The following is a 19,061-nucleotide window of genomic DNA, read 5'->3' as shown; positions in this document are numbered from 1 at the left end:
GCAGAGTTATCAGTGCCCAATGGAAACATTCCCAGTTCTTTTTTTTTTTCTGTAGAAATTATTGCATAATGGCCAACTGGTGTTAGTGAAACAACATTTTCATGGATAGCATCTACCATGTTGCCTTGGCACTAATATAACAACTATGAAAGGAAATTTTACTTATAAACCAAAAAACAAGGAACAGTTTCAGTGAATGTGCCCCCTACTATTATCAAGCTTGTGATTTTGAGCAGATAATTTAATTCTCATGCCTTATGCAGAAAATAATAGAAAAATATTTGATACATTAAGATGATTACATCAAATATAGCATGCCAATCCCTTATTGCATAAAAATTGCAATTCTAAAGAAGTTTTTACCAGGAAATCCATTATTATAAGTGAAAATAGACACCTCACACGGCCATAAGAAATTGCCTAATAACATTTAAATGCTTAATAACAAGCCCTAAAATAGTTATGCTTCAGTCTACTCAATCCAAGACTTAGTCATTGTTTCCTAATCAAACGCAATTATGTGAATTAGATGCTGTTAATAAAATCCCAAAATTGGATAATGGTCCTGCTCCCGGGGCTTTCTCTATTACCAACAGAACAGCATCCCTTTAAGAAGCAGAAATGGCTCAGTGAATTCTGAAATGAGAGTGAAAGGAATGGGAACAGATATGGAGAAAAATGTGAAAACAATCTTTCAATTAAATAAAACAAAACAGAAGGAAAGAAGTGTTCAGGTCAAAATTTGAGGCACACAAAATATGGTTTTGTGACATCAGACAATTTTTTCATGTCTCAAAAGGACAGGAACATAACTACAAAGCAAGGCTGTAGTGAATGAGGGCATGGCAATAGTAGAACAAAGAATTTTAAAATAAAAGATAGGAAGAATTTTAAAGTAAAAGATATTCCCAAAGGATGTCTTTGATTAAATAATTTGATTTCCTTTTTGGTAACCCTCTGCAAAACCATAGTGCATACAAAGATTTTGAGAGCAGAGGACTCCTGTTAATTTGTAAAAGAATACATTTAGGGATTGCATGTAGTGAAGGGCCAATGCTAATTTTCCATATCAAATGCAATGAATTTCCCTATCAAATGCAAGGAAATAATGGCACATTAATTTTCTCCTTATTTACTCACTTCCTTCACTACATAAAATTCAAAAGCTGGCAGAAGCTCTTTAAAGAATTTCCAGCCCTCCTCTCCATCTGCTTTTACATCTGCTCTTCCACAAAATATGAAATATGCTACATTATAAATATAATTATATAATATGAAGCAGCTAAGGGGGTGATGGGATGGATAGGAGCTGCCAAGAGGTGTGACACCAAGAGTTGTAATACTAAAGGCTGAGAGCTGCTGGAAAAGCCCAGAGTCAATACCGTCAAAGGAGTTACACTGCCAACTCATAATTTCCATCTGAATTTATCAAAGGAACCCTTGTCTGTTGGTGACAATGTAACCGTGTGACTGTACCATTTCATCTATCCTATTTACTTTTGTTACAAAGCATCCAATATATTGTTACTATTTTGATTTTAAACGACTAATTTTCTTTAAAGAGGTTTTAAAAACAGCAACAAAATAGCTTTTTAAAGTTACCCACACATATGTAAGACTGGAATCTTACCTCAAGCTTTGATTTCTGAGGCAACTACCTACCTCTCTTAGTCACTCATGCTTTAGTTGTGGCTGTCTCCTGAGACAATTTGTGTGAAAATAATGTGCAAAACTGTGAAAGGCTTGGGGTGGCTTCTCCTGCTGGACCGTATACAGCTTCACAATTTAGATATGCATATTTTAGTGACTGCAAAGGAAGCAGTGAAGGAAATCTTACTATCTAGTGTATGTGTGTGTTCATCCTTGTCCAGATCTTTCTCCTTCAACCCTTTGTCCTTCCAGATGCAGTTGAACAGGGAAAGAGCTGAATTGCCCTGCCAGAGCAGTGGCTCACAGATGCCTAGGCCTTGGGGACCTAGCTCTTGGGACTCAGTTCCATTGCCAGAATTTTCACCCTGCCCTGTGTCCTGTACCCTAAACCTTGCCAAAAGTAAACACAGGTGAAAGGAGCCAGGAGGCACTCTGAAGACTGTGCAGGGCTGCTCTGCCTCCCCTCCCCAACATCTCCACCCCTAAAACGGAGGATTCTCTTGAATAGCCTTCCTGTCCATTGTCCCTCCTATATGAATCAGAAAAACCAGCAGATCAGAGGTCTTGGGAAGGTAACACTGTGCTTTTTCCTCATACTTCCTTCTTTCTCCTCTCCTAATCCCCTTCTCTTTTCCTTTATTCCTCCCTCTCTCCTCTCTCTCTTCCTTCCTGCAGTCCTTCCTCTCTCTCTCTCTCTCTCTCTCTCTCTCTCTCTCTCTCTCTCTCTCTCTCTCTCTCTCAATGAACATACATTGACCACTGTGGTAGGCTGAATAAGATGGCCTTCAAGATGTCCATATCTGAATACTTGGAAACATGAATATGTTACTTTCTGTGACCAAAATGACTTAATTAGCAGACGTGATAAAAAAAAAATGATGCAACTGAGCCAAGCGTGGTGGCACACGCCTATAAGCCCAGCACTGGGGAGGCTGAGGCAAGAGGGTTGCTCAGAGTTTGAGGCCAGCCTGGGTTACAAAGTGAATTCAAGTCCAGCCTGAACTACATAGTGAACTACAAAAAACGAACAAAGAATGATGCAAGTAGACTCAGAGTCATAGCAGACCACATAACAGCAGCAGAAATAAATGTCAAGATACTAATAGCTGGCTTTGAAAGAGGCTAAGTGCCAAATAATGCAAGGAATAGCTCTAGGAGCTGAAAAGAGCAAAGAAGAGGATTGTCCCCTAGATTCTAGAGGAAGTGTGGCCCTGTCTGCATCTTGCTTCCAGCCCAAATCCAACATTTCACATTACTGCCTTCCAGAAATCTATGAAATCTGTGTTATATTCAATTGCTAAGTTTGTAGCTATATGTCATAGCAGCAGAAGAAAACTAATTCAAGCACCAAGCCCTATGTCTGGTACAACCTGAGCTCAGAAAGAGTTCAGTGGCCACTGTCAGGAGAGATAGCGGAAGCCACAGGAGTGAGTGGGACAAAAACACTGGATGCCATGGACAGATGACCAAGGAGGGTGGACATGGGGTTCAGAAGAAAGATGAGAACTATAGCTAGGGAAGAGATACTGGGTATTACAACTCTTCAGAAGTAAACAAGGAGTACAAAGGAGTTGATTTTCTTTTCTTTTCCCTGGGATTTTTTCTCCTTCTTGCCTTTAAAGGACAGGTGCAAATGGAGCCCATCAGCAGAGCATTAGAAGGAAAATATCCAAAACCACAGAGGCAAATAATAGATTAGTGGTTGCCAGGACCTGGAGGGGTTGGGGAAATGGGGAATGATCGCTAACAGTACAGAGTTTCTCTGGAGAGGCATCAACATGATGTGCAATTAAGTGCCTGTGACTAGTACTCAATGAACACACTGAAATCACTGAGTTGTACTTCAAAGGGGTAAGTTTTATGATATGTAAATCACATCTAAATAAAAATAAAATAAATAAATAAAAGCCCAGTGTTCTTGTGGGTTTCACTACATGCAGCAGTTTCAAAGAGCAACTGGAGGCCTCCGAGCCACTTGTGCTCCTCCTTCCCACCTGGTGGCTGCCTGGGCTGGTCAGCATTCCCAGATTTCCTCCTGTGACCCTTGCATGAGGGAGAGGCAAGTGACAATGAACAGCTGAATGAGGTGTGTCACCTAGAGTAGTCTCAGCAGTAGGAAAGTGTCTCTACCTCATCACATGAAATGAAACATGGCACCAAGATGGATCACCACTTAGATCCTCGGGGTTGACTTCCAAAAGCAGGTGGTGATGGCTAATTAGAAAGAAAGGTATGCTGTTGTGATTTCAAAACTACAGAATAAAAAGCTAAATGTTCGCTGATAACCACTCATTAAGAAAGAGCATATTGTGTAGGACAAAGACCCCAGGGGCCAAAGTCATTGACTGCAGGGGTGAATACAGACAGGGTGAACTACATAGTGAGACACTGTCTCAAAAAATCAAAAGCAAACAAATGAATCAAGGAATACAAGGTCAAATAAGGCACCCTTTATACGTGGATGGGTAGATGGGGCTGGGGCCCTGGAACTCTGAGGCTGCAATGGAGATGACTCTGCCTCTCTCTAGTTCCCTAATCACATTTCTGTGAGGCACTGAGGACCACAGTCTTCTCATCTGTAAAATAGGAACCCTTATTGCCATAGGCCAATTCTGATGCTGGTTTTTGTTTGTTTGTTTGTTTTAGTTTTTGTTGTTGTTGTTGTTTGTACTGGGGATCAAACTCGGGTCCACGTGCTTTCGCAGCAGGCAGCAAAACCTCTGAGCTAAATCCCTAGCCCCAGATGCTGTTTTAATTAGAAAGAGGGATACTGTCTTTCAAAAATAGGGCTGCTAGCAATACAGACAGGGGGACAAATACTATTCTAGATGCAGTATTTGGAATTCCCATATAAATCTTGCTCTATCCCTAACTGTTGCTTGAGAAATAGTATTATCAACCATTATCAAGAAAACCTTAACCACTATGTCTCCTCTGAGCTGTGATACATCTCTGGCCTTATAAAACGGCATTAAATATATTTACTAAGTGTATTTAGAGGATAGGAATAGGAAAAAAGAAAAATTAAGATATATTATGTACAGGTACAAATTCCCTATGATGAATACAATCATTATGTATATCAAAAGAATATCAATAAAATTAATTTTTAAAAAACAGCTTCTATAACTTATCAAAATCACAGCTTTTCTGAAATTATTTCTCTGCTCACAATTTTTACATAACCATAGTAGTGGTTTTTGTCAAAGAGAGTTTACTTTGATTACTCTTGTTAGCTAGATTAATAATAAAAAAAACTTGCTTAGAGGGGAGTATTTCCAGACTACGTCAAATAATGCAGGGATCCTTTGGGAGGCATCAGCATAAGCTTCCTAAATCCCAGCTTCTCAGCACCAGTGTGGGTGGAGACCCTTCCCTCACTACTGAGGCTCTGCGCTTCTAAAACTGGTTTCTTACTCAAAGTTTAATTCTCTGTCTTCACTACTGTCATTCTGGGATGGAGACTTGTGCCCAAATTGCACAAGTGATTTAAACATGATGTATCTTCATCATCTTCAATTTATGGAGTAATTAAAGAGTTGAAACAGCACTTCCCTCTTCTAAAGTAGTAGCAAATTGAAAATATGGCAGAAATGAGAACCATTGCATGATGGACTCCCAGGCATATTGGCTCACCCTCCAGAGATTTCCCACCCACGGAGAAAGGGGGTTCATTCCTTCTCCCAGCTTCCTGGTCTCAGCCGACCAGCAGGTCCTTTGAAGAGAGATGTTTCTTCTCATTTGCTCCAGACAGAAGTCCAGAATTTAAGGGATTCCTCAAGGCATATAGCTGTACTCTGAACGGTGGTGAGGGAGTAGGCTGGAGTGGAAGGGAGGATGAAAAGAGCCAAAAGAGCCAAAGCAGAAAATGAGACAAGAGGCCAGCACCTGGTTTACAAACCAGCCCTGCAGAGTCCTCCGGCATTTCTGCCTCGGTCATTTCTTACCTTCTCCATTTACAGCCCAGGGAGCCTACCCGATGGATGATAGCCCACAGATCAGTGCACTGTCAGATTTGCCTTCTGTAAACAGAAGGGAATGTATTGCAGCCAGGGAGAGGGAGAACTTAGGATTTGTGGCAAGGAAAAATGGAATGCAGTGGAGGAGAAAACTCCATTACAAACTCTCTGAGGAGCCAAGATCATCCATCTGCCTCTTCCGGTTGTCAGTGATCTACTTTCTGGCTACAGCTACCATCAGCTCTACAAAGGACAGAAAGAGGCACAGCATAGCACAATTATTTTCACTTTTAATTGCAGAACTAGAGGAATGAGTGATAACACCCTCTATCAACCTCCAAACCTCATCTTTCACATCATCGCCATTATGTCCTCCAGACTAATGGGGAAGGAGCCCCACTCCTTCAAAAGCCTTCACTTCTCAATGTAGCCTCTTTATCATTTGTGAGTAAACTCTGTCCCCCACTCCTTCTCTCCATGATTAGTTTATACTTGGCCAGATTTACGCCTCTCTACTGGCCAAATTATCTACTGTTATCTTTGCAAAACCCATGAGCTTTAACCAGGGGATTTGACTTTGAGTTTAAAAGAGAAATAAAAATATAAGATCAGGCAGTATTTTTTATTGCATGCTGTTTGTGTTTCTTTCCTCAGAGACAGCGCTATGGAAGGGAGCCCCTTTTCCAGCCGTGGTGCTCCATACCCTGGTGGATCAGTGGACTGTGAGCTAGGTCACAGGCAATTACTATTCCTAATTAAAGCCTGTGAATCAATCTCTTCCCAATAAAGAAGAGTGTATCCAAGGACATCATTACAATAAAAACTGCCTCTACTCATTTACATTCAGCCAAGAGTGGAAGAAATGGGGTCAGGTTACAGATAACACACCCACCTTGGCCACTACACAAGTAGGGAAGTCAGAAGTGGTTGCAGTAAAAATATCTTTTGGTTATCCTCAAAATCTAGTTCACTGTGGTGGGGGAAGGTGGGAGTGGTTTAGCATGTGACACCACCTGTCTGCTGACGTTTGACAGAGTAATTGCGGTTGGCACACCTAGAAATCCAGCATCCAAACCTACCTACAGGTTTTGCTGCCAGAAGGCTCCAGCCTCTTTGTGTCTCCATTTACACCTCTGAAAAACAACCGTGACCCATGACCACCCCCACAAGGTATTCTCTGGAGTAAAATGAACTGTGGAAGAGCCTCAGCATGACAAAGATCAAATGAGGAACTCAAAAATAGCAATGAAACTGGCTGCCAACCAAAAACTTTCAGCTCTGTCCCCCACCAGCAGATGGCAGCATGACCAGTCATTTGTGTAGAGGGCAGAGGCACCTAAAGAGTCTTTAGAGATGAAATTCTTTGACAAGCCCTTGGAGGAAGATGCATCTTTAGGTTGGAAAGGTTTGAATATTGCCAAGACATTGATGCAGCATTTGATTATTTTTGCTGCCTTGACCTCTGATATTAGCACATTTTTCCAGTGAACTCCATGGAGGTGTGGAGATACTTGTCCAGGTTTATGCCAGTTGTCATGGAGTAATTGTAAATAACATCTCCCTTCACAGTCTCCTGTTTTGTAATAAAGGATATCTACCCAATGGGACTCTCGAGAAGCCATTCATTTCGGAGTCAGCATCTGGCAGCTGGGCCCAAAAATTTACTTTGCTTCCTTGGTAAGCAAGGAAATGTCAGACTGTATCAAGAAAGAGCAAAATAATATAATTGTTCTATTTTGACTTGGGACCTTCATGGCAGTTTATATAACACCTGTGGCACTATTGATCTTTGGGTCTGAATAATTCTTTTCTCTGGGGGAGCTGTTCCTGTGCTATGTAAGATGTTTAGCAGCATCTCTCTGGCTTCAATCCACTAGATGCTCATAGCATTTCCCATTTGCTCCCTCATTTGTGACAACCAAAAATATTTCCAGACACTGTCAAATATCTTTGGGGAGGCAAAATATTCCCTGTGTAAGGTTCACCAATATAGTGCTTTTTACAAGTAGGATTTTGTATATAAATCCTAATCAATACAACCTCAGTTGTGGGACCTGAAATAGCCCCTGAAGTCATTGTTGAGGAACATGTACCTCTGGAGCTTGGAAGAATACAATGGTGATTCTGAGCTCAAAATTTATTACAGTTAGACATGTTTTCCTTTGAATGTGACTCTTCCATTTACAGTGTAGCCTTGTGAAGTTACTCAATCTTTCTGAGCCTTAGTTTCCTCATCTGTAAAATGAATTTTTTAGAACTATCTCCAAGGAGAACTATGAGGAGTAAAAGAGACATGATACATAAGCATTTAATGTGCTCTGAGCATGCAACAAACACTCACTAATAGTACAGCAGTGGCAATGATTGATGTTATCGTTATTAGACATTAGGTGGAGTCCCATGACGACTGAATGGCTGTTATGTTCTGAAAGGTACTGCAGGTACATCAAGATTTTTAGGAACAGGCCTTTTATAGGAAAAGTAGTCTCACATTGCTTACAAGTATTTGGAACTCTCCAGCAGTTCTTCTGGGAGCCTGCTTCCCTGGTAGAGAGAGTGCTTTGATAAACAAGTAGATATATGTTTGTCAAATGAAAAGATTCTTGGAATCCACATTTTTCCAGATACCAAATATCCTGGCCTTTCTAGTACATCTTCACCTCTCTCAAAATCTACTTATGCCGGGGGCCAGGAATTTACCTCAGTAGTTCTGTTGCCTGACTCCCAAGAGGAAGGTCCTAAATCCTATCCCTGTACCAAAAAAAAAAAAGAAAAAAATCTACTTAAGCCTCAAAAAGGGATAGTCATTGCATGTCCCATAAGCCCAGGACTGAAAGTGCCCACCCATTATCAGATACAATGCCCTATGCTCCAGTTGACAATGCCTTCATGACAGTCCACTCTCTTCAGTATTGGTTGTGGTGCTCTGACCTGTCCCAGAGTTGAGGTGCAAAGAGGACATAAAGCATTTATGGCCCTGGAATATCCCTAAAATTCACAGCACCACAACCAATACTGAGATTCACCTCTATTCTTGGCTGTGCTTACCAATTTTACTTAACTGCCTCTGAACATCAACATCCTCATCTTGAAAGTAGAATCAAAAAGATGATTGTGAATATTAAATAAGCTAATTAAGGTGCTCAGTATACAGCCTGGACACAGGAAGAAACTTACATATATTTATTGAACTATCACTTCTCAGTCATGAGTATAAAACAAAGCAATGCTTGACCTAATAACCAACATATTCCAACAAGCTCATGTGCTCTGAGGTAAGAAATTAGGGCTGAAGCAAACTAGATAACTCACTAGGAAGTTTGTGTTAAATATCACAAAAACCCATGACTAGAGGTTGAGTGAGATATTTCCTAAAAAAGAAGACATGCACAGAACATGGGACCCTAAATGACATTAGGCTTATGGCTAAGCACTGTGGTCCAATCGTAAAAATACTACTTTCAATCCTTCATTTGAACCTGGTGCTATTTTCAGGACCAATCAAAAGATGCTCTTTTCAATCTTCATTTGCATGCAGGCACAACAAATCAAAAGATACTCTTCCTGATCCTTCCTTTATAACTGGCAGGAAACCAAGCAAGTTTTTTTTGGTAGGAGAGCATATTCCTGATATGACACCTAGTGAGTTTTTGATAGGACAAATGTCCACTGCCTTATTTCCATGAGGGAGAAGCCAACCCAAGGATTCTGAATACTAAAGAACTCTTTTTCCCTTTACCCTTGAGGTCACTGTGAGCTTTTCAACTGTCCTGCTCTCACACCAGAGAGCAGACATCTGTTCTACCTTCCATAAATCTGCACCCTCCCTTCTTTTTCTGTGTGTCTTGTGCAATTCTTTGTTCAGAACACCAAGAACCTAGAAAGAAGCCCCTTTGGGTCCTCCATCTGGTAACATTTCTACCCCTTCCCTCTCCGGCAACCATTTGATCCTATTCTTTGGATAACCTGTGAGGAGTTTTCAAGGAAGTCCAGCTTGTCTAAGCTGAACTAGGGCAGGGGACCCAGCTAATGCACTATTTCCCTGGAGCAAAGGCAAAGGAGGTGGCAAAATAAGATCCACCGCAGCCCCCGCCTCGGTATGTACAGGCACTGGGCACTGGAAAGGACTATTTGTGAGAGAAGCCTCAGAGTGGGAGACCTCTCTTCACTGGTTTATTTTCAGGGCTTCATAAATAAGTTTTAATTTTTTTAATGTCAGAAGAAAAAATATAATCCAATTGGTATTATATTTGTCATAAATATATTTTAAAGTTTTTGGTGGAGAAGGAAATGTCCCAGGAAGGGAAAATTTCCTAGGTCCCACTGAAGTCATAATGTAGGCCTGCCTAACAGTTAAGCATTCAATTGATCTTAGGGAGTGCGTTAGTCAACTTTCTGTTACTAAAAAAATGTGAGATAAGCCAGGCATCGTGTCCCTTGCATGTAATCCCAGCACTCTGGGAAGCTGAGGCAGGAGGATCACACATTTTAGGCCAACCTGGGTAACTGAGTGAGACCCTCTCTCAAAGTAAAATATAAAAGGACCAGTGATTTAGCTCAGTGGTGCCACCACCTGCCTCTAAGTGTAAGGTCTGAAGTTCGATCCCTGGTACCAATAAATAAATAAATAAATGAAAAATTTAAAAGGTTGGGGATACAGGTCAACGCAAAGGCCTTGTGTTCAATCCCCAGTACTAGAAAAAATGAACTGAAATAAATCAGATTTAAAAAGAAAAGATTTATTTTTGGTCACAATTCTGGGCATTCTGTCTATGGTTGATTGGCTGCATTGCTTTTGGATGAAACAGCACATCATAGAAGCAGAACCTGCCAAAACCATTTATCTCATGACCAGGACTCAGAAGACAGAAAGGAGAAAGGGTAAAGTCCTCCTAGCCATTTTTAGGGCACACTCCCTGTAACTGGAAGACCTTGCTCTAGGCCCCACCTCTTAAAGTTTACACTACTTCCCAATAACACGAGGTTGGAGAACAAAGCTTTAACACATGGGTTGTATTCCAAATCCAAACAATACCATGAAGGAAATAGTGTTTATTAGGGACAAAGCAATAATATACTGGTCAGGATTGAATGTGAGACCCTGGGGTCAGATGCCTAAATGGCAAAATAATAGCTAAGCTTTCCTCAAGAGAAGTTGCAACTAATCTATTTGGGGAGGATTCATGTATTCAGCTTATGTAAGAAAGCTGAGAGGATCAAGAAAGGAGAGAGGGACAGAGCAAAAAAAGAACAGATGTAAGGTTGAGAGAGAAGCCAGAAAGAGGCAATTCTGGGCCTAAGGAGGTGCAGGAAGGATGAGAGGAGGGCTCTCTGGTGGTGGGAAAATATTTTAAGAGCAAAGAAGCTTGGTGTTAATTTTGGAGCTGTTTGCGGTGCTACAATGTCACTTTTATCTCCCCCTCAAGTAATCACTACTGTTGATTCTATTAGTGAATTTTTGGGTCAATGGAGTTTAAAGGAAAAAGTTAAAAAACAAAAACATAAAACAGATCTAAGTTCCCAGTTGACACAGGCATATAGAATCAACTCCCTAAAGTGGAATAGAAGTAGATAGGAGTAGGGGAAGGGGGAAGGGGCATAGAGGAGTAGGGGTGGCAGCCTGGAGATCTTGAGCCCATCAGTGATTGCAGTAACCACAGGAAAGGCTTCTGACGGGGATTCATTCCATGACAGGCTTATCTAGCCTGCAAGGACCAGCAATGTCCCTCCTACCATCACAGTTCCATGTCACTGACACCTCTTGTTGTCGCTTTCACCATTGATCATCTGGCTCCTAATTATGTTTCCATGTAACAGAACAGACATCTCTGAGATGACATCGGTCTTAATGGAGAAATGATCTTCATAAAGACACCTTTCCAAAGCAAGGATGGAAACCAGGGAGGTGATGTCCTGGAACCTGAATGTGAATGATGATTTTGTTTTAAATCTATGAGGAACAGAGCACTGATTTGGCCAGGTGCCATCAGTACAATTTTCCAGCCATGGTCTTTCCCACATTACAAATGGAGAAGCTGAGACACATGACACGTTTAGAGTCAACTGACTTTTAATGAGCAGCTGGTATCTGGTCATATTTTCACATACATTAACTTCTTTAAATGATTTCCTGAATATTTTCAGTCAAGTACCATCTCTGCCATATCAATGGTAGGTCAACATTTTTCTACATTTTTAGAAAATTAAATTGGTATAATAAGTGATGAGAGGAAAATCAATATGTCTTGCCATAAATGACAGATATCCATGAAAGTAATAGGTAGATATTGTTGCCTGCCAGTTCTGAGTCTCCAATCTGCTCTCTCCATAAGAACAAGGATATTGCCAGAATCAGAGAATATGCCATATGCTTATCCCATACTGAAGCTTCCTCTGAGAATTACTTCAAAAAGAAACAAAAGAAAGTTTACAAAATCACCTTCTCACTGAAATACAAGCTTCTAATTGTACCAATTAGAAAAATCTCAGCTAAATTCACGAATGGTATGCACTGTATTATTTTAGAAATAACACTTCACTTAATTCTTACTGAAATACGAATTATTATCTCAATTTTGCAGGTGAAAAAGCTCAACTAGTTTTAAGGATTAACCAAAGACTGAGCTAATAGGTGGACAGGCAGGGATTTGAATTCAGATAGCCAGAGGTAAAGTCCAATATCCATTGCAGGGCTTCAAGAAATAAAGGAGGAGCTTGACAGTCATTGATGGTGTTTGTTTCTCATTGAGTTGACTCAGAGCTCTAGGGTCCCTTAATTCATATCCTCCAATGATTGTCTATCTGTGCACACATGAATTAATCTGTTTTATTGGATATTTATTCAGTTGAAGAAGGCAACAATTTATCACAAACTAAGGCAAATATGGAATTTTTAGAGTCACATAATATTTAATCCAAGATGCACCATTGTTTTATGTGCCACTCCGAAAAAATCCCCCAATTAAATTATATTATGTTGTCCATTGTAAGATACATTCAATTTCAAAAATGTTAAAAATTCAATGGGAACTTCTGGGAAGATGGTAGAGTGGTGAACAGCAGCAAATCTCCCTTCCTGAGATTCAAAATCAGGATACTGGAAAATAACAACTTGGGGAAGAAAGGAAGGAGGGAGATGGATCCCCAGGACCCAGGAAGGATCTGAAGAGAGAATTGGAGGCCACAGGAAAAGTGAAGAGATAGACTTCAATGCACAAAAAGGAGGTGGCAAACTGCAGTTTCTCTCTAACTTCTGGCTCTTGGCATGAGAGGAGTAGCCAATCTACAGCGACACAGTGAGAGTGGGTGAATCCAGAGGCTTTGAGGAAGAGGCACACTAGTGGAGCTAAGCAGTAGATGCTGTGAGCTACAGAAGCTGGTGAGTAACTCCAGTCCAGGTGTCTGCCATGTCCCCTGCAGAGGGTGCTTACCCTTGACATCACTGTAGAGAGAAGCCAACTGAACCCGGGACTCAGAGTGGCCATTGATTGGCTACATCTCAGGGCTCCCAGTGACTGGATGAGGGACAACCATGGAAGGCATGCAGGGTTGGGGAGCAGAGGTTAGGCTAGCAAGAGACACCCAAAGTCAGGCTTAGGCCCCAACCAAACAGCCAGAGGCCAGGATCAGCCTGAACTGCTGTGGAGTTCACCAGAATCAGCACCCTGCTCTATTCCTACTGCAAGCCTGGTGGGATCATGTACAATGGATCTGGGCTCTGTTTGCCTCCTTTGTCTACCAATGATAGTAGAGACACACCCTGAACTGGACACTACCACAAAACTGTAGACCACAGAAGATAACCAAAGACTTGCAATCACATAGAAATTTTTTTTCTCTGGTTTTATTTTTTTTCTTGATTGTTTTTGCTTTTTGAAGTGTGAAAATTGTTTTCACTTTATTGTTTTATTTAGTTCTTGCTTTTGTTTCATCTTTCTCTCTTCCCCTCCTATCTTTTTGCCAGTTCTCTGTAATTTGGGTAATCTTCCTATGTCCTTCAGCCATGCTTCTAATCTCTTTCTCTTTTATTTCTTTATTTTTCCTCTTATCCCTTTTAAATTCTCTTCCCTGAAGGTAAAATTGCTCTATTAAGGGGATATTTAATATATATAATTTTCTGATTCATTTTACATCATGTTCTATAACTATAAATCTTGTACCTATGTTAAAAGGTGGTAAATTAACATTCACCACATTTTGTTATTTTCTAGACTATGCTTGATGCTATTGTAATTACTAATTGTACTACTTTAGCCAAGGTGACATAGTGTTATGATCAGTTATTCTTTCTTGTATGCCAATACTGAGATTGTCTGGGGGGTCATAAAAAATACCATAGCCTAGTACCAAAGAACTGGATGGTAGGCCAAATAAGAAGCACATCTCATTCCTAATAAATTGAAGAGGCAGGATCTTTGGACAGACTCAAAAGCCAAAAGACAACTACACCTAGAAGACTAGAAGACATCTCTGAAAAGTAGTTATGTCCTAAGGAGGTCTCAATTCTAGTAATAAAGGTACCTGCTACAAGTAATCTACAATTTAATTTGCAGAAAGCAAATTAAAAAATAGAAAATGAGAAGACACAGAAGCAAGATGCAACTCCAGACCTCCAGCTCACCCAAGGCAAATTCATGGGGCATAGAAGTGGAAGAAATCAAAAGCCATCCAGGCTAAACTTTCTGAAATAATACCAGTGGAAATAACAAAGCAGATGAATGAGTCTCTAGAAAAAAACAAATCAGAAACAATTGCACAGATAATTAAAGAGATGATGACCATAATGAAGGACATGGCTATTGAATCTAGAATAGATACAGATAAAAAAAGAAATAGAGGAGCCTAGAAAAGTGATGGAAATCATGAATCCTCAACATAGGAAAGAACTGTATTCCATGTAACAGAGTCAAATGATATCCAGGAGACTAAAAATTCCATCAAATGTATACACAGCAGAATCAACCAATGTGAGGATAGAATATCAGATCTAGAATTCAGGTTTTCAGTTAGTGATCATCAAATGACAGACTTCTTGAAAATAGCAAGGGACCATGAAAAATCTATCAAAAAGCTGCTAGATGATGCAAAGAAGAATATCGTAAGATTGATTAGAAACAACTAAAAATCAGAAGATACTACAAAGAGCATAAAAATTCTGTTCACAGAAGTTGTGGTAGAAAACTTCCTGAGCATGGAAAAAGAATTTGACATACAGATAAGTGAGGCATATATAACTCCACTTAGCCATGATCAGATAGAAAAACTACACTGGGGCATATAATAGTGAAGATTCCAGAAATTCACACAAAAACTGAATACTAAAAGCTGTTAGACAAAAGAAACAAATCAAATTCAAAGGAAAGCCCATCAGAATTACAGTAGACATCTCAACACAAACACTTAAGTCAAGGGAAGCTTGGAGTGAAGTATTTCAAGCCCTAAAAGAAGACAACTTCAACCCAGATGGATGTACCCTACAAAATGATCTTTCAAAAATTGATGGAGAGGGCTTCCCTGCCTCCATCCCAGGCTCCTAGGGCAGTGAAGCTCAGCCGGTCCCAGCACCCGGAAGGAAGCTCCCCCGCTGCCATCCCAAGCTCCTAGGGTAGAGAAGGTGAGCAGCGTGGGTGCCAGAAGCACCCCCCCCACCCTGTGGAAATGAGAAGACACATAAACAAGCCTCAAAAACAGGCTTCCAGATCACCTCCAGCAACCCCAAAGGAAAACAAGATGGAACAATCTGATACTCAACCACCTGGACTCTCTGAACTGGCAACAAAAGAGGATCTGGGAAAAATGAAATCAGAAATAATTACACACATAACAGCAAAGATTTTGCTCATGGTGCAAGACATGATTAATAAATCTAGAGAGGACACAGATAAAAAAAATAGAGGATCTGAGGAACATGATGGAATCCCAACATAGGAAACAAGTGGAATCCATAAAACAGATACAAACAGATTTTCAAGAGATTAAAAACTCCATCGAAAGTCTGTGCAGCAGAATGAACCAATGTGAGGATAGAATTTCACATATAGAAGGTAAGATTGAAATTAGTGAGGAGGAAAAGAAAAATTGCTTTAAAATTGTGAGGGAACATGAGAAAGTAATCCAGAGGCTGCTAGACGATGCAAAGAAGAATGACATAAGACTGATTGGAGTCAGTGAGGAAAGAGGAGAGAGTGCAGATGACATAAAAAAAAAAACTCTTCACAGAGGTGATGGCAGAAAACTTTCCAAGGAGGGGGAAAGAGCTTGACATACAGATAGGTGAGGCATATAGGACTCCAGCTAGCCTTAATCTAAAAAAAAACTACACATAGGCATACAATAGTTAGGATTCCAGAAATCCAACAGAGGAATAAAATTCTACAAGCAGTGAGAGAAAAGAAACAAATCACATACAAAGGAAAGCCCATCAGAATCACAGCAGACTTCTCAGTGCAAACCCTCAAGGCAAGAAGAGCTTGGAGTGATGTATTTCAAGCCCTAAAGGAAAACAGCCTCCAACCCAGATTAATGTACCCTGCAAAACTATCTTTCAAAATTGATGGAAAAATAAGATACTTTCATGATAAAGAACACCTCATGAACTTCATGAATACCAAACCAGCACTCCAAAAAATTTTAGACAATACCCTAGGAAAAGACAAAGAGGATCACAACCCCAGGAAACTCAGCAGAATGAATCCATTGGGTGTGACAAATTAAACGCAAAGCGGGAGAATCCAACAAGGGGAAAAAGTCATGACAAGGCTTTTAAAACTTTTGACTTCATCTCCCTAATGAGTGTATAATTCAATCTTATTATTGTACTGATTGGTATTTTTCTGATTCTTTAGTTGCACACCATTCCTTGTGCTACACTGGCTATTTATCATCTTATGTCTACATTTTAATTGGGTTGTCTATTAATGAGCTCTGGGAATTCTTTGTATATTCTGGTCATAGGTTATATGCACTGTAAATATGGTCTATTTAAGGACTACTTTTCATTTTAATGATGTCATTTAAAGCTCTAAATTTTGATGGAATCTAATTTATCAATTTTTTTTCCTTTATACATCATGGTTTTTGTATCCTAGGTAATTCTTGCCTACCCTGAATTCATAAATATTTTCCCTTATAATTTCTTCTTAAAGTTTTATACTTTTAGGCTTTCTTATTTAGGTTCATAAATCCCTTCAAGTTATTTTCATGTATGGAAAAAAGGGTTGAGATTAATTTTTTATATACAGATACCAGGTGTTCTAGTGCCGTTTGCTGAAGACACTATCTCTTCCTCTGCTCTTGAATTGAGTTTATAGTCTATAAAATGCTAATGTTAAATAATCTTTCAAAACTCAGTGGACCATATATGTGTGGTTCTATTTCTAGATTCTCTGTTTTATTCCAATGATCTATATGTCTTTCCTTACACCAACACTGCCTTGATTACTATAGCTTTAGAAGAAGTCTTAAAATTGGGTGCTAAACGTCTTCCAAGACTGTTTTTGTTTTTGTTTTTGTTTTTTACTTTTCTGGGTCCTTTGTACTCCTACATAACTTTTAAATTTCAATGTCTAGTTCTTCATTTATAGCAAGTATACACAGACCTGAATTTTTATATATACCTTGTGTTTTCTAATCCTGCTAAATTCAAGTACAAGTTCTAGGGGCTCCTGGAGATTTCTTGGTGTTTTCTCTGTGGATGATCACTTCATCTACATGTAGAGATTTTGCTTCTGTTGTGCCAGTCCTGTCCTGGTTGTGTCATTTTATTGCCAGACTATTTTGGTTTAGACTTATGTTTCAAGGTCTGATGGACAGATGAAGAGTGGGCATATATGCCCTTGTTCCCCACTTTAGGGAGGAAGCATTGTGTCATCTCCATTCATGGAAGGAGTATTTGTTGGAAGTATGGAGTATATGTCTTTGATCTGTTGAGAAGATTCTGTTCTACTTCTAGTCTCCTGGTGGCTTTTGCCATGAACAGCTATAGAATTTAGTCCAATGCTCTTTCTCTGACTAGTGACAGGATCATATGGCTTTCTCCTTTCCTCTGTTAAAATGATTACTTTTGGGGGTGGATCTTCCAATGCTAAACCAACACTGCCATCCCTATAATAAAACCACTTTCTACATACTGCCAAAAAAAAAGAAAAAGAAGTCAACCAATAACAAATGCTTGTGGGGGTGTGGGGAGAAAGGAACCCTACTCCATAGTTGGTGAGAGTGCAGACTGGTGCAACCACTATGGAAATCAGTATGGAAATACCTCAGAGAACTAGGGCTAGAGGTCCCAGTTGACCCAGCTAGTCCCCTGCTGGGTATCTTCCCAAAAGAATTAAAAGAATCATACCAGAGCAATATATGTGCACCCATGTTGATAGCAGCACAATTTGTAATAGCTAAATCTTGGAAACAGCCCAAGTACCCATCAGCTGGAAACTGGATAAAGAAGATGTGGATTTTTTATAAAATGAAGTATTATTCAGCCATAAAGAATGAGCAAGTAGAGACATTTATAGCTAAACGGATGCATATTGAGGCCATACTCTTAAGTGAAATAAATAGGGCACACGTGTAAATACCAAACAGTTTCTCTAGTGTGAGAATCTGAAAGTGTAAATAATGATTAAAATGATTAAAATGAATAATTGGTAATCTGAAATAGGAAGAAAAGGTAGAAAGGTGTATGTGCGGTGGGAGGGGAAGGGGAAAGGAAAAATTATGAGAAAAGAAAAAAAATGGAAATGAAGTCTATGTAAATAGGGAAGGATGGAGGGGGTGAAGGTTGCACTGGTAATGGGGAAAAACATAAGAACCAAGATACATCATGTACAGGTATAAGAACCCAATGATAAATGTAAATGTATTGTATACCTAAAACATACCAATAAAAGAATTCAAGGAAAAAAAAATTGATGGAGAGGAGGAGCAGAGCTGTCCCTCTGCACAGAGGAGGTGAACATTCCAGGATACCATATCACATCCCCCAGTGCTGAGGAGCACAGCCGCCCCCAGTGCAGAGGAGGAGAACCTTCTGGGCCACTGTACCACCACCACCAGTGCTGAGGAACAGAGCTGCTCCCAGCTCAGAAGAGGTGAGCCAGCCAGGTGCCAGCAGCACACACCCCACCCAATGTTGAAATGAAAAGATACTTAAACAAGACTGAAAACCAGACTCTCAGATCAACTATAGCACCCCAAAGGGAAACAAGAAGGCACAATCTGATGTTCAACCATCTGGACTTCCTGAACTGGCAAAGAAAGAGGATCTGGAAAAAAAGAAATAAGAAATAATTTCTGAGATAATAGCAGAGATTGTGTCCATAATGCAAGACATGATTAATAAGTCTAGAGAAGACACAGATAAAAAAAAAATAGAGGAGCTGATGAACATGATGGAATCCCAACATAGGAAACAAATGGAATCCATAAAACAGAGGTAAACAGATTTCCAGGAGA

This window comes from Heterocephalus glaber, unplaced genomic scaffold, assembly GCF_053883595.1.
Source record: "Heterocephalus glaber isolate CG9 unplaced genomic scaffold, H.glaber_assembly_v1.0 deba00001497, whole genome shotgun sequence".
In the NCBI taxonomy this organism is placed as follows: Eukaryota; Metazoa; Chordata; class Mammalia; order Rodentia; family Bathyergidae; genus Heterocephalus; species Heterocephalus glaber.
This window is presented reverse-complemented; position numbering follows the sequence as displayed.